Below are 12730 nucleotides of genomic sequence, written 5' to 3' on the forward strand. Positions count from 1 at the left end.
TTCAATCTCGTGCTTCCCTGCTCGGGTTGATATTTATTCTGTGTTACGAAGGAACATTGCTCAGTATAGTTTATTTTGTATTTTTCATTCATCTTTTTTAAAAAGCAAGAATTTTTCTTCCACTTTGACATTAGAGTATTTTGTGTAGATCGTTTAAAACCCCCCAATTAAATCCATTTTAATCCCAATTTGTAACAACATGTGGAAAAAGTCAAGGGGTGTGAATACTTCCAGAAGGCACTGTACATAACATCAAGTGCAGTACATTAGATCATAAAATCAAGTGCATCAATCAAAGTACAATTTCCATTAAAAGGACCAGACGAAGAAGGCCAGATAAAGAAAAGTGGAGAGAAGGGTAGGGTAGAGGATCCAAACCTGCCCAGCTGAAACTATTTCATAGCTGCATCATCAAAATATACACATTGCTCTTTGGGTAATGCTAAACACATTGTCTGAATAAATACATAAATCCCAACATTTTCAATGTAAAGGTGCAACCTTCATATAAGATACAGGTAACTGCACATTCTACACAACCATCCCAATCTGTAAGATCACAGATTCTCTCAAACATCAAGAACTTCATTGTTACTTGTTCACATACAGAAACAACCACAATTCTGGAGGGCAGTGTAAATAATACTACCTCTCCAAACGTACACAACTTCCACATTACTAAGTAAACTAAATGTTTCATCAACCAGGTCTTATGAGGTATAACAATATCATTAAGTATCTACACATATCTGGGAATGTTAGTAAATAGCGAACACATTCATATGACTAATAATAATAATATTTTGTTTATATAGCTAGCGCTTTTCATACAGAATCTCAAAAAACTATTCAGGCAGCTGGCAGTTCATGGGAGATGGTCTTCCACAGATAGGAGTAACTTGAGTGTTGGTGGTGGCATCGATGGTACAGCCATCAGTCAGACAGGCAGGCCCGGAGCTTTTCATCAGGCACTTCTGTCGCTTAAGTTCACAGCTACTCCTCTGTATAGGCTGGAACATCCACCAACGAAAGTGTAGCACCCACCTGAGTGATGCTTTGGCAGTCTCCTATGAGACGAGCCTCTGTCAGCACAGCGCAGTCCGCATCCTTCCAGAAACCGGGACAGGTGGAACAAACATCCGGTGCATCATTCAAATTTAGATTAACTAGCTAGCTATAGCTAGCCAAGCTAAGTAAAGACTTGCCGTCATCAGTCCTGCAAATCCATGGGATACGAACAAGATATTGTAGCTCAACAGGTTATCAACCCCCCCAAAAAATATACAAACAATTATATATTAAAAAAACACTTAAAAAGAACAAAGATGGGCACAGTCTCAAAGTTAAAGTACTTCTAGAAGAACATGTGACAGTGACCCTATTTTCAGATCAAGTAAAAAAAAAAATACAGGAAAAACTATCAAATACACAAATACATATGTACACAATTAATCTAGAGAAAGTGACAAAATTGAAACAAACCACATGAAAAACATTTAAGTAACTGAAAGGATTGTTGCAAAGCTGGACCTGTCAGGTGCAGACGACCGTGAAGTACTAGAGAGAGGTCAGAGACTAGCACAAGCCTTAGTCCTGCTCCTGTGTCATCACAGCAATGCCCACCTGGGCATGCCTGATGGTGCGTCCATGGAGCTTGTACCCATCCTGCTTCACCACAGCAACGGTGCCAGGCTCCTCTCCCTCAGCAGGAGTGTGGCACACTATCTCGTGCTGGTAGGGGTCGATTTAGCCCCAACAGGGCTCATCTTCTCCAGACCGTGCTTTGTGAAGACCCCCTGCAGCCGGTCCTTGACCTGGGCCAGTCTCTGGACCTCCTCCCCCTGCAGGTTTCCTGTCGTCTGCTTCAACAGGTCAGCCACCTCCACCAGGTCACGGCAGAAACTCTGGATCCCTGTGGGAGTGGAGTGGTAGGGGGAGAGGGATTACAACTGCACAAAGTAGAAGGACCATACTAGGTATGGGTCGGAGATGTCAGGGTAGGAAAAAAACACACATCTCACCAAACATCTTGGCGTCTTGAACAAACTTCTGAGTTCTTCTTCGAAAGTTGTCAGAGTCAGCCAGGACCCTTTTGTATCTTTCCTAGAATTACATCTTACGTGATTAAAAAATACATGTACAGTGCCTTCCGAAAGCATTCAGACCCCTTGACTTTTTCCACATTATTACGTTTCAGCCTTATTCTAAAATGGATAAAAAAATCCTCAGCAATCTACACACAATACCCCATAATGACAAAGCAAAAACAGGATGTTCGAAATTTTTGCTAATTTCTTACAAATAAAAAAACAGAAATACCTTATTTAAATAAGAATTCAGACCCTTTGCTATGAGACTCAAAATTGAGCTCAGGTGCATCCTGTTTCCATTGAGCATCCTTGAGATGGTTCTAGAACTTGATTGGAGTCCACCTGTGGTAAATTCAATTGATTGGACATGATTAGGAAAGGCACACACCTGTCTATATAAGGTTCCACAGTTGACAGCGCATGTCAGAGGAAAAAACAAGCCATGAGGTCGAAGGAATTGTCCGTAGAGCTCAGAGGCAGGATTGTGTCGAAGCACAGATCGGGGGGGTGGTCACCCGATGGTCACTCTGACAGAGCTCCATAGTTCCTCTGCGGAGATGGGAGAACCTTCCAGAAGGACAACCATCTTTGCAGCACTCCACCAATCAGGCCTTTATGGTAGAGTGGCCAGACAGAAGCCATTCCTCAGTAAAAGGCACATGACAGCCCACTTGGAGTTTGCCAAAAGGCACCTAAAGACTCTCAGACCATGAGAAACAAGATTCTCTGGTCTGATGAAACCAAGATTGAACTCTTTGGCCTGAAAGCCAAGCATCACGTCTGGAGGAAACCTGGCACCATCCTTACGGTGAAGCATGAAGGTGGCAGCATCATGCTGTGGGGATGTTTTTCAGCGTCAGGGACTGGGAGACTAGTCAGGATCGAGGGAAAGATGAACGGAGCGCTCAGGACCTCAGACTGGGGTGACGGTTCACCTTCCAACAGGACAAAGATCCTAAGCACACAGCAAAGACAACGCAGGAGTGGCTTCGGGACAAGTCTCTCAATGTCCTTGAGTGGTTCAGCCAGAGCCCGGACTTGAACCCGATCGAACATCTCTGGAGAGACCTGAAAATAGCTGTGCAGCAACGCTCCCCATCCAACCTGACAGAGCTTGAGAGGATCTGCAGAGAAGAATGGGAGAAACTCCCCAAATACAAGCTTGTAGCGTCATACCCAAGAAGACGCAAGGCTGTAATGGCTGCCAAAGGTGCTTTAACAAAGTACTGAGTAAAAGGTCTGAATACTTATGTAAATGTCTTTCTAAAAACCTGTTTTTGCTTTGTCATTATGGGGTATTGTGTGTAGATTGAGTAGGGAAAAACTATTTATTGACGCACTAAACCACATCTCAAACTCATTCCACAGAGGGCCGAGTGTCTGCAGATTTTCGCTCCTCCCTTGTACTTGATTGATGAAATAAGGTCACTAATTTATAAGGAACTCTCCTCACCTGGTTGTCTAGGTCTTCATTGAAAGGAAAACCCCAAAACCTGCAGACACTAGGCCAGGGATCTTCAACTAGATTCAGCCGCGGGACACCAGTTGGGGAACCCTGCACTAGGCCCTGCATTTCAACTAACAGGTGTGCCTTCTTAAAAGTTAATTTGTGGAATGGACATTAGACCGGTGGAAATTTGTACTTTGGTCTGGAGTCCAACTTGGAGATTTTTGGTTCCAACCACTGTGTCTTCGTGAGACGCGGTATGGATGAACGGATGATCTCCGCATGTGTATTTCCCACCGTAAAGCATGGAGGAGCAGGTGTTATGGTGTGGGGGTGCTTTGCTGGTGACACTGTCTGTGATTTATTTAGAATTCAAGGCACACTTAACCAACATGGCTACCACAGCATTCTGCAGCGATACGCCATCCCATCTGGTTTGGGCTTAGTGGGACTATCATTTGTTTTTCAACAGGACAATGACCCAACACACCTCCAGGCTGTGTGATGGCTATTTAAGCAAAAAAATAAGGAGAGTGATGGAGTGTTGCATCATACGATCTGGCCTCCACAATCCCCCGACCTCAACCAAATTGAGATGGTTTGGGATGAGTCGGACCGCAGAGTGAAGGAAAAGCAGCCAACAAGTGCTCAGCATATGTGGGAACTCCTTCAAGACTGTTGGAAAATCATTCCAGGTGAAGCTGGTTAAGAGAATGCCAAGAGTGTGCAAAGCTGTCATCAAGGCAAAGGGTGTCTATTTGAAAAATCACTTTTCAAATAGCACACTTTTTTTGGTTACGACATGATTCCATGTGTGTTATTTCATAGTTTTGATGTCTTCACTATTATTCTACAATGTAGAAAATAGTAAAAATAAAGAAAAACCTTTGGATGAGTAAGTGTTCTAAAACTTTTGACCGGTAGTGTATGTCCAAGAATGAAAATTCAACAACAACAAAATATTGTTATTTTTTGCCATTGCTGCGGTCATTCTGAGTGGCCATATGTTGTTCAAAGTGGCTGGAGAGGACGCAGTAATGAGAGAAAAATCATATACTACTGGAAAAATAATATGCTAAGGCAAATATTAGGTTAAGCTTTCATGAATCATGAAAGGTGCTTGGCTACGTTTCATTCAGTTGCACCCCATTTATTACGAGAGGAAATGCAAAACCGCCACCTGTTGTCATTCCTCGCACATATATGACCATCATGACGCTTGCTGCTTACATTTTTCTTTCTATCTGATTAAAGAGATGAAGTCCAGACAGGCTAGGCCTATTTTAGGAAACTTTCTGAATGGACATAGAGAATTAGTGGGAGATATAGAGACAGCTGTGATACACGCTATATGAAGATGAAATTGACAACCATTAGAAAATAGAAACACATGCATGCAACCTGTCCATAGCAACCTGTCCGTAGTCTAATGATCAGCCATTGATCAATGTTTGTGACGAAATGGGTGGTTATGGTGACACCACATTTTAATCTGAGTGCTTTATCTAAATCTGTGCAACCACTTATTGATAAGGGTAAACTCTGGCGGATATTTACTTAGTCTTTTAGGGTTTCCTATAGCACAGATTCACTTTAGCAGATCATATAATATATATAGCCAAATATATAGGCTATACAAATGATGCATTAACATATTAATGAACTTCTAACTTACACATCGCTCTTCTTCACTGTTCCCTTCTTGCACAATTCACAACTCCACTGGCCTATCTCTTCTCCCCCTCTCTCTAGCTAATGAATGAGCAGCCTATATATAGACAATGAACAGCAATATAAAAAATAAAAATAAAATTTGGGGGTAGATCAGCTTTAATATTTCAGATAGATTGTAACTTTTTTTTTTTCAGACAAGTTCCTTACTTTTTCCCCCTTCCACTTTCCTTTTCCATTTTTGCGGTAATGCTGCAATTATTTGGTTGTAATTTTGGGTAGAGCAGACATGTCCATATGTTTTTGTTAGCTGCATGTGCGACATAACTCCACTAGTCCTACCGATAATATAATTTACGAACAGCAATATAGTTTGAAACTTATTTCAAGCAATAAAAACAACAACCGAATAGACCTATTCGAGGAAAGAAGCATAGATCGATCCTCTTGCTTGCTGAATGGCTATAAAATAGGCTACAGCGTTGGCAATGAACTGGCGGGGAAGTTTGAATGGCGAGAGCGACGTGTAGCGCTGGTGTGACGTGATCACATTGGCTAAATTGATACATTGCTGCACTGATGCATTGCAAATGTAAAAAAACTGGCAGAGAGAAATTAATTATTTTATTCACACAAAGAATCCACAGACCTGTCAGTGGCAGTGCGCGTTCGATTGGTCAACAGCTTATTTTAGCATGCGAAATGACGCAAAAACCTATTCTGAATAAATAATTGACAGATTGCGGCTGGACGATATTTTGCAATTGGTGTGAACGACACCATAAACAAGACGTGCTCGTATTAATTTTATACAGACAAATAATTCGGACAAAAATAACAGACTTTGTGAGAGAGGGCCTTTCCTGTCACCATTGAGGCTCTTACCGTCAGCTCCCTGACCTGCTCCTCCAGCTTGCTGGCTCTCATCTCCAGCAGTCTCACATTGGTCCCCGCATGGCTGGAGTCATCTGTGGTGTCATCACCATGGCAATCATCACCTGTTCCCCACTGCTTTGCTGCTGTGCTGTAGAGGCCAATCACGGCGCTGGAATGCATAATGTGGAAGAGAAGAAAGGTTCAGAATATCGGCCTCAATAGATTTTACTCCGTGCAGTAATATTATTAGTAGCAATCAAGGCAAACCTAAAATCCATTATGTATGTTCCCTCATTACATAATGTTGTGAAACAATTCGCTGTTCAAACACAATTTCCTTCTGAACAACATTTGACTCCCTAATTCTACTTAATGTGGCTGAGCGCCAATATCCCACTTTTGTGGGATTTGTAATATAGCTCAGCCTATAGCCACTAACCAACTTAGGATCCCTTTAGACTCGTTCTTTGAGAAGAATGACAGTAAAGATTATGACAGAGTGGGTGTAAACATAGAAGTGTAAAATACAGCAGTATCAATAAGTGCTTCATGCTTATCCAACACACTCTTATTCTAGTTCAAATAAACCGTTTAAAACAATAGATTTCAGATACAAGGATTGCTGTTTATGCAGTGCTAAGTGAGGCATGATGCTCCAACTCCATTGACAGAGAGACTGGAATTCAATCAAACCCACCACAGCAAGGTTAACAGAGTGTCTTTTGTTTACAAAGTATTGGCCTGGGCAAAGCAAAGTAAACATCACCTAGCTAGCTAGTTAGTTTGTTATCATTAACTAACCAGTTAGCTACCATTCATTTTGACATTAGATAGCTCTGCAAGCGTTATAATGTCATAATACGTTCTTTACTCACCAAATATGAAGTTTTGCTGAGCAACTATAGCGATTTACTGCTGTCACACCTGGTATGTACTATTGGTGCTTTACAGACAACTGGTAACTCTGACAAAAAATGAGGTCAAATCATGACGTCAGTGATCTTCAGGAGCCTTAGAAAGATGCCAGAGTTTCCGACTTGGAATTCCGAGTTGGATGAACATTTAAAGCGATTTTTCCCAGTCGGCGCTTGTTTTTTTCTGAGTTCCCAGTTGTCTTGAACGCACTGAAGTCGGAGATTTCCGAGTTGTTTTGAACGCGGCACAGGGTTGAACATTTTCCCGAAAATCTACCAATTTTTCTTCCAGAGAAAATTGCAACCATCCTGGTAATATCACGGTATTCCCGTTCAAACAGGAAATGCTATTTAAAGGCATTAATGGTGCTTTCAAGAAAAACTGGGAACTCTGAAAAAAACGAGGTCAAATCATGACGTCAGTGATCTTCAGTGTGGAAAGCCAGAGCTCTTGAAAGAGGCCAGAGTTCCCGACTTGGAATTCCGAGTCAGAGCTCTTTTTCTTCCGAGTTCCAAGTTGTCTTGAACGCACTGAATTAGGAAGTCTGAGATTTCCAAGTTGTTTTAAACGCAACAATAATCACAGCTAAAAAATAAATAAATAAAAATCGGACATGATTGTACCATTGTAAATGGAAAAATATTGACAGGAATTGTAACAGTTTTTTGTTGTATTTGTCACAATTTAGGTCTAATCAACTCAAAGTTCTGTCAAACTCACCACACAGTTAGTTGATGTAGCCTAGTTTAAATGTAGGCCTAAAATATGGGTTATTAGCCTACAGCCTTTTTTTTAAAAAATTTTATACTGGCCCCCCGTGGGAAACGAACCCACAACCCTGCCGTTGCAAACGCCATGCTCTATCAACTGAGCTACATCCCTGCCGGCCATTCCCTCCCCTACCCTGGACGACGCTGGGCCAATTGTGCGCCGCCCATGAGTCTCCCGGTCGCGGCCGGCTGCGACAGAGCCTGGATTCGAACCAGGATCTCTAGTGGCACAGTTAGCACGGCAAAGCACTGCCTTAGACCACTGCGCCACTCAGGAGTGGGAACATCCCTGGTCATTCAGGAGTGGGAAAATCCCTGGTCATTCCTACTGCCTCTGATCACACTTATCAGGGGAACATCCCTGGTCATCCCTACTGCCTCTGATCACACTTATCAGGGGAACATCCCTGGTCATCCCTACTGCCTCTGATCTGGCTTAACTTTTTATCCTTAAGTATATTTTACCAATTACATTTACTTTTGATACTTAACGTATATTTAAAACCGAATACTTTTACTCAAGTAGTATTTTACTAGGTGACTTTCACTTTTACTTGAGTTATTTTCTATGAAGGCATCTTTACTTTTACTCAAGTATGACTTTTGGGTACTTTTTCCATCAATGGAATAGGTCTGAATTGTCTCCCGAGTGGCGCAGTGGTCTAAGGCACTGCATTGCAGTGCTAGCTGTGCCACTAGAGATCCTGATTCGAATCCAGGCTCTGTCGTAGCCGGCCGCGACCGGGAGACCCTTGGGGCGGCGCACAATTCGTCCAGGGTAGGGGAGGGAATGGCTGGCAGGGATGTTGCTCAGTTGGTAGGGTTGTGGGTTCGTTTCCCATGGGGGGCCAGTATGAAATTTTAAAAAATAAGTCGCTCTGGATAAGAGTGTCTGCTAAATGATTAAAATGTAAATGAATATAGCAATAGGGTCTAACGGCAGCCCGCAATTCAGGGCATTCCTACATCTGCAGGAATGCCCCCCCACCCCTTTCGAGCACCCCATTGGTTCCTGCATGAACGCCCCCCCCCGAGAATGTCTACATGCTTGTGACACTTTTGAAATTGGGTCAAAAGGGAAATTAAATTATTATCTGAGTTTTTTCGCCCACACCGGCTGTGTACCGTAGTCCTCGTTGCTAGCTAGCAGGGAGCGACACCGGTAGACAGTGTCCTTTGCTCTCGCCTGCCCTTAGTCAACAGAACTGCGGAAAAACTGTGCCCGACAGGCGGGGGCTAAAGACTATCTAGCGGTCGTCCCCGCCTCACGCTAGTACAGCAGGCGGGAGACACCGTTAGTTCTGGTACACAGCAGGCGGGGGCGAAGCTAGCTAGCACACGGTGTACCGGTGTCCTCTTCAGGACTAGCTGGCTAAGCTAGCAAACAGTGTCCTTCGTTCTGTGAGAGATTTATTATTCTTATAATTGATGGGATGACTAACTTAGAAAGAATGCATTCTTGACTGGGCTAATGTAGGTTGTGTCACCTGGCAAGCTGTGATTGATGTGAAGAGCTGTTTTAGGGGGTAAAATGAGATAAGGATTTGTGTCTCCAAATACTAGAATATACTGGTTCTTTGTGATCTGTGAACCTTCCTTGGACGTAGGAATGGTGTCTAAGGGAGCTGGCTCTTCTCACTATGACAGGTTGTTATGATATGGACTTATGCCTGGCAACAGGGGTGCATCAACGGATTGGCTGAGTAGGTCTAAACCACGCTCAAGTCTCTACTCTGATTGGCCAGCAGAGAGGTGGGAAACTCTCTCTGTCAGAGTATTTGAGGAAGAACATGTAAACAATGGATTTAGTTCTCTGAAGTGCCCTGCGAGGTTTTTCAGTGAGCCCGTATACGAACCAACATACTTATCATACATACATTTTGCATATAATAGCTTTTTAGCTTGGATTAAAGATCTCTTGATTCTTATTCCAATACCAGATTTGAATTACGCAATTTCTAACAGTTCCCTCCTGCCGAACACCGGCCATCGCTGTCGTTAACAGAACTGCAGGAAAACAGTGCCCGACAGGTGGAGGCGAAGGACACTACCGGTGTGTACTAGCTAGAGCTAGCTACCGTTGTTGCCCATGCCTCTGTGGGGTTTATCGGCTGTTGGCATCCAACGTTATGGTGCATTACCACGCGCCCCTGCCTCCCGCCTATGTACTGGAGTCATGGCTTACAAATGTACCAATAGAAGTATAAAGAGGGGTTCCTGTAGATGCAGGAATGAGCACATGCAGGAACGCCCCGAATAGCGGGCTGCCGTTGCACCTTTCTCGAATACAACGTTTATCAAGGTCAGAAGCTGTACACGCCTTCGCCACATCTCCATTTGCCTGATCACCACAGCAAACGAGCAACGTTACCTTGGAAACAACGGACCCAGGTTTGAATTCCCAGCTAGCTATCGTAGCTAACGCTGGCTAGCTTGTCGAAAGTGTTGTCTTTACTTTAACGTTTACACTGCATTTTAAATAGCTAGAGTAGCTATATGTTGACAATATTCACCTGCAATCATTCGACAAGAAGAGTTGTAATCTGCCGACGCAGTTGAGATTTTTCCGAGCCGAGAAAAGACAGCGTATGGCCATATTTTTTTATTCTGTTTACAATCCACTGCAGCGGAAGTATGGGACAGCCGACTGGCCGTCACTAGTTACCACAGCCACAAAGTCACAAACCCCGCCGATTTCTACAATTTATATTTTAAATGTGATATTAAACCTAACCGTAACCTTAAATGGAGACCAATACAGTAGTTATCATTACTTTTTACGATATAGCCAATTTTGATTGTGGCTGTGCAATCTAGTGGAAACACAGTTGTTCGAGTCTTCTTTCTCTTCTGTTGAGCTTTATGGCGGAGTACAAGCCCGGTGATGCATTACCGCCACCTGCTGGTATGGTGGCGACGGACTAGGTTCTTACTGTTTATATACTAGTTGAGACCACAGGTGGTTAGGAAAAGTATTAACACTTTGAGGATGTCTTCGTCAGACTGTTGGAGTTAGAGGCTCTGGAGTATTTTTCCCTTTGCTGGTTAAATCTTGAGTAGACTGTTCATAAATACCTCAGTAGAGGTATCCCTAAACTGGGATATGCTTAACACCTCGGCCAACCTAGAATCTAAACTAGATGCCCTCAATCTCACACAAATTATCAACGAACCTACCAGGTACAACCCTAAATCTGTAAACATGGGCACCCTCATAGATATCATCCTGACAAATGTACCCTCTAAATACACCTCCGCTGTCTTCAACCAGGATCTCAGCGATCACTGCCTTATTGCCTGCGTCCGTAATGGGTCCGCGGTCAAACGACCACCCCTCATCACTGTCAAACGCTCCCTAAAACACTTTAGCGAGCAGGCCTTTCTAATTGACCTGGCCCGGGTATCCTGGATGGATATTGACCTCATTCTGTCAGTAGAGGATGCCTGGTTGTTCTTTAAAAGTGCTTTCCTCTCAATCTTAAATAAGCATGCCCCATTCCAAAAATTCAGAACTAAGAACAGATATAGCCCCTGGTTCTCCTCAGACTTGACTGCCCTTGACCAGCACAAAAACATCCTGTGGCGTACTGCATTAGCATCAAACAGCCCCCGCGATATGCAACTTTTCAGGGAAGTCAGGAACCAATATACACAATCAGTTAGGAAAGCAAAGACTAGCTTTTTCAAACAGACATTTGCATCCTGTAGCACTAACTCCAAAAAGTTTTGGGACTCTGTAAAGTCCATGGAAAATAAGAGCACCTCCTCCCAACTGCCCACTGCACTGAGGCTAGGAAACACTGTCACCACCGATAAATCTACATTAATCGAGAATTTCAACAAGCATTTTGCTACGGCTGGCCATGCTTTCCACCTGGCTACCATTACCCCGGCGACCAGCTCTGCACCCTCCGCTGCAACTTGCCCATGCCCCCCCCGCTTCTCCTTCACACAAATTCAGACAGCTGATGTTCTGAAAGAGCTGAAAAATCTGGACCCCTACAAATCAGCTGGGCTAGACAATCTGGACCATTTCTTTATAAAATTAGCTGCCGAAATTGTCGCAACCCCTATTACTAGCCTGTTCAACCTCTCTTTCGTAACGTCTGAGATCCCCAGAGATTGGAAAGCTGCCGCGGTCATCCCCCTCTTCAAAGGGGGTGACACTCTAGATCCAAACTGTTACAGACCTATATCCATCCTGCCCTGCCTTTCGAAAGTATTTGAAAGCCAAGTTAACAAACAGATCACAGACCATTCCAAATCCCACCGTACCTTCTCCGCTATGCAATCCGGTTTCCGAGCTGGTCATGGGTGCACCTCAGCCACGCTCAAGGTCCTAAACGATATTATAACCGCGATCGATAAAAGACAGTACTGCGCAGCCGTCTTCATCGACCTGGCCAAGGCTTTCGACTCTGTCAACCACCGCATTCTTATTGGCAGACTAAATAGCCTTGGTTTCTCTAATGACTGCCTCGCTTGGTTCACTAACTACCTCTCAGATAGAGTTCAATGTGTCAAATCGGAGGGCCTGTTGTCTGGACCTCTGGCAGTCTCTATGGGGGTGCCACAGGGTTCAATTCTCGGGCCGACTCTATTCTCTGTGTATATCAATGATGTCGCTCTTGCTGCTGGTGACGCTCGGATCCACCTCTATGCGGACAACACCATTTTGTATACATCTGGCCCTTCATTGGACACTGTGTTAACAAACCTCCAAACGAGCTTCAATGCCATACAACACTCCTTCCGTAGCCTTCAACTGCTCTTAAACACTAGTAAAACTAAATGCATGCTCTTCAACCAAACGCTGCTTGCACCCGCCCACCCGACTAGAATCACTATTCTCGGCGGGTCTGACCTAGAGTATGTGGACAACTACAAATACCTAGGTGTCTGGTTAGACTGTAAACTCTCCTTCCAGACTCACATTAAGCATCTCCAATCAAAACTTAGAT

General features: G+C 43.7%; 1 pseudogene; it reads right to left on the minus strand.

Annotated features, from left to right (window-relative positions):
* Nucleotides 1-1278: 1278 nt before the first annotated feature.
* Nucleotides 1279-10467, minus strand: LOC121579174 (annotated as a pseudogene).
* Nucleotides 10468-12730: the final 2263 nt, after the last annotated feature.

Source organism: Coregonus clupeaformis, chromosome 13, assembly GCF_020615455.1.
Source record: "Coregonus clupeaformis isolate EN_2021a chromosome 13, ASM2061545v1, whole genome shotgun sequence".
Lineage (NCBI taxonomy): Eukaryota > Metazoa > Chordata > Actinopteri > Salmoniformes > Salmonidae > Coregonus > Coregonus clupeaformis.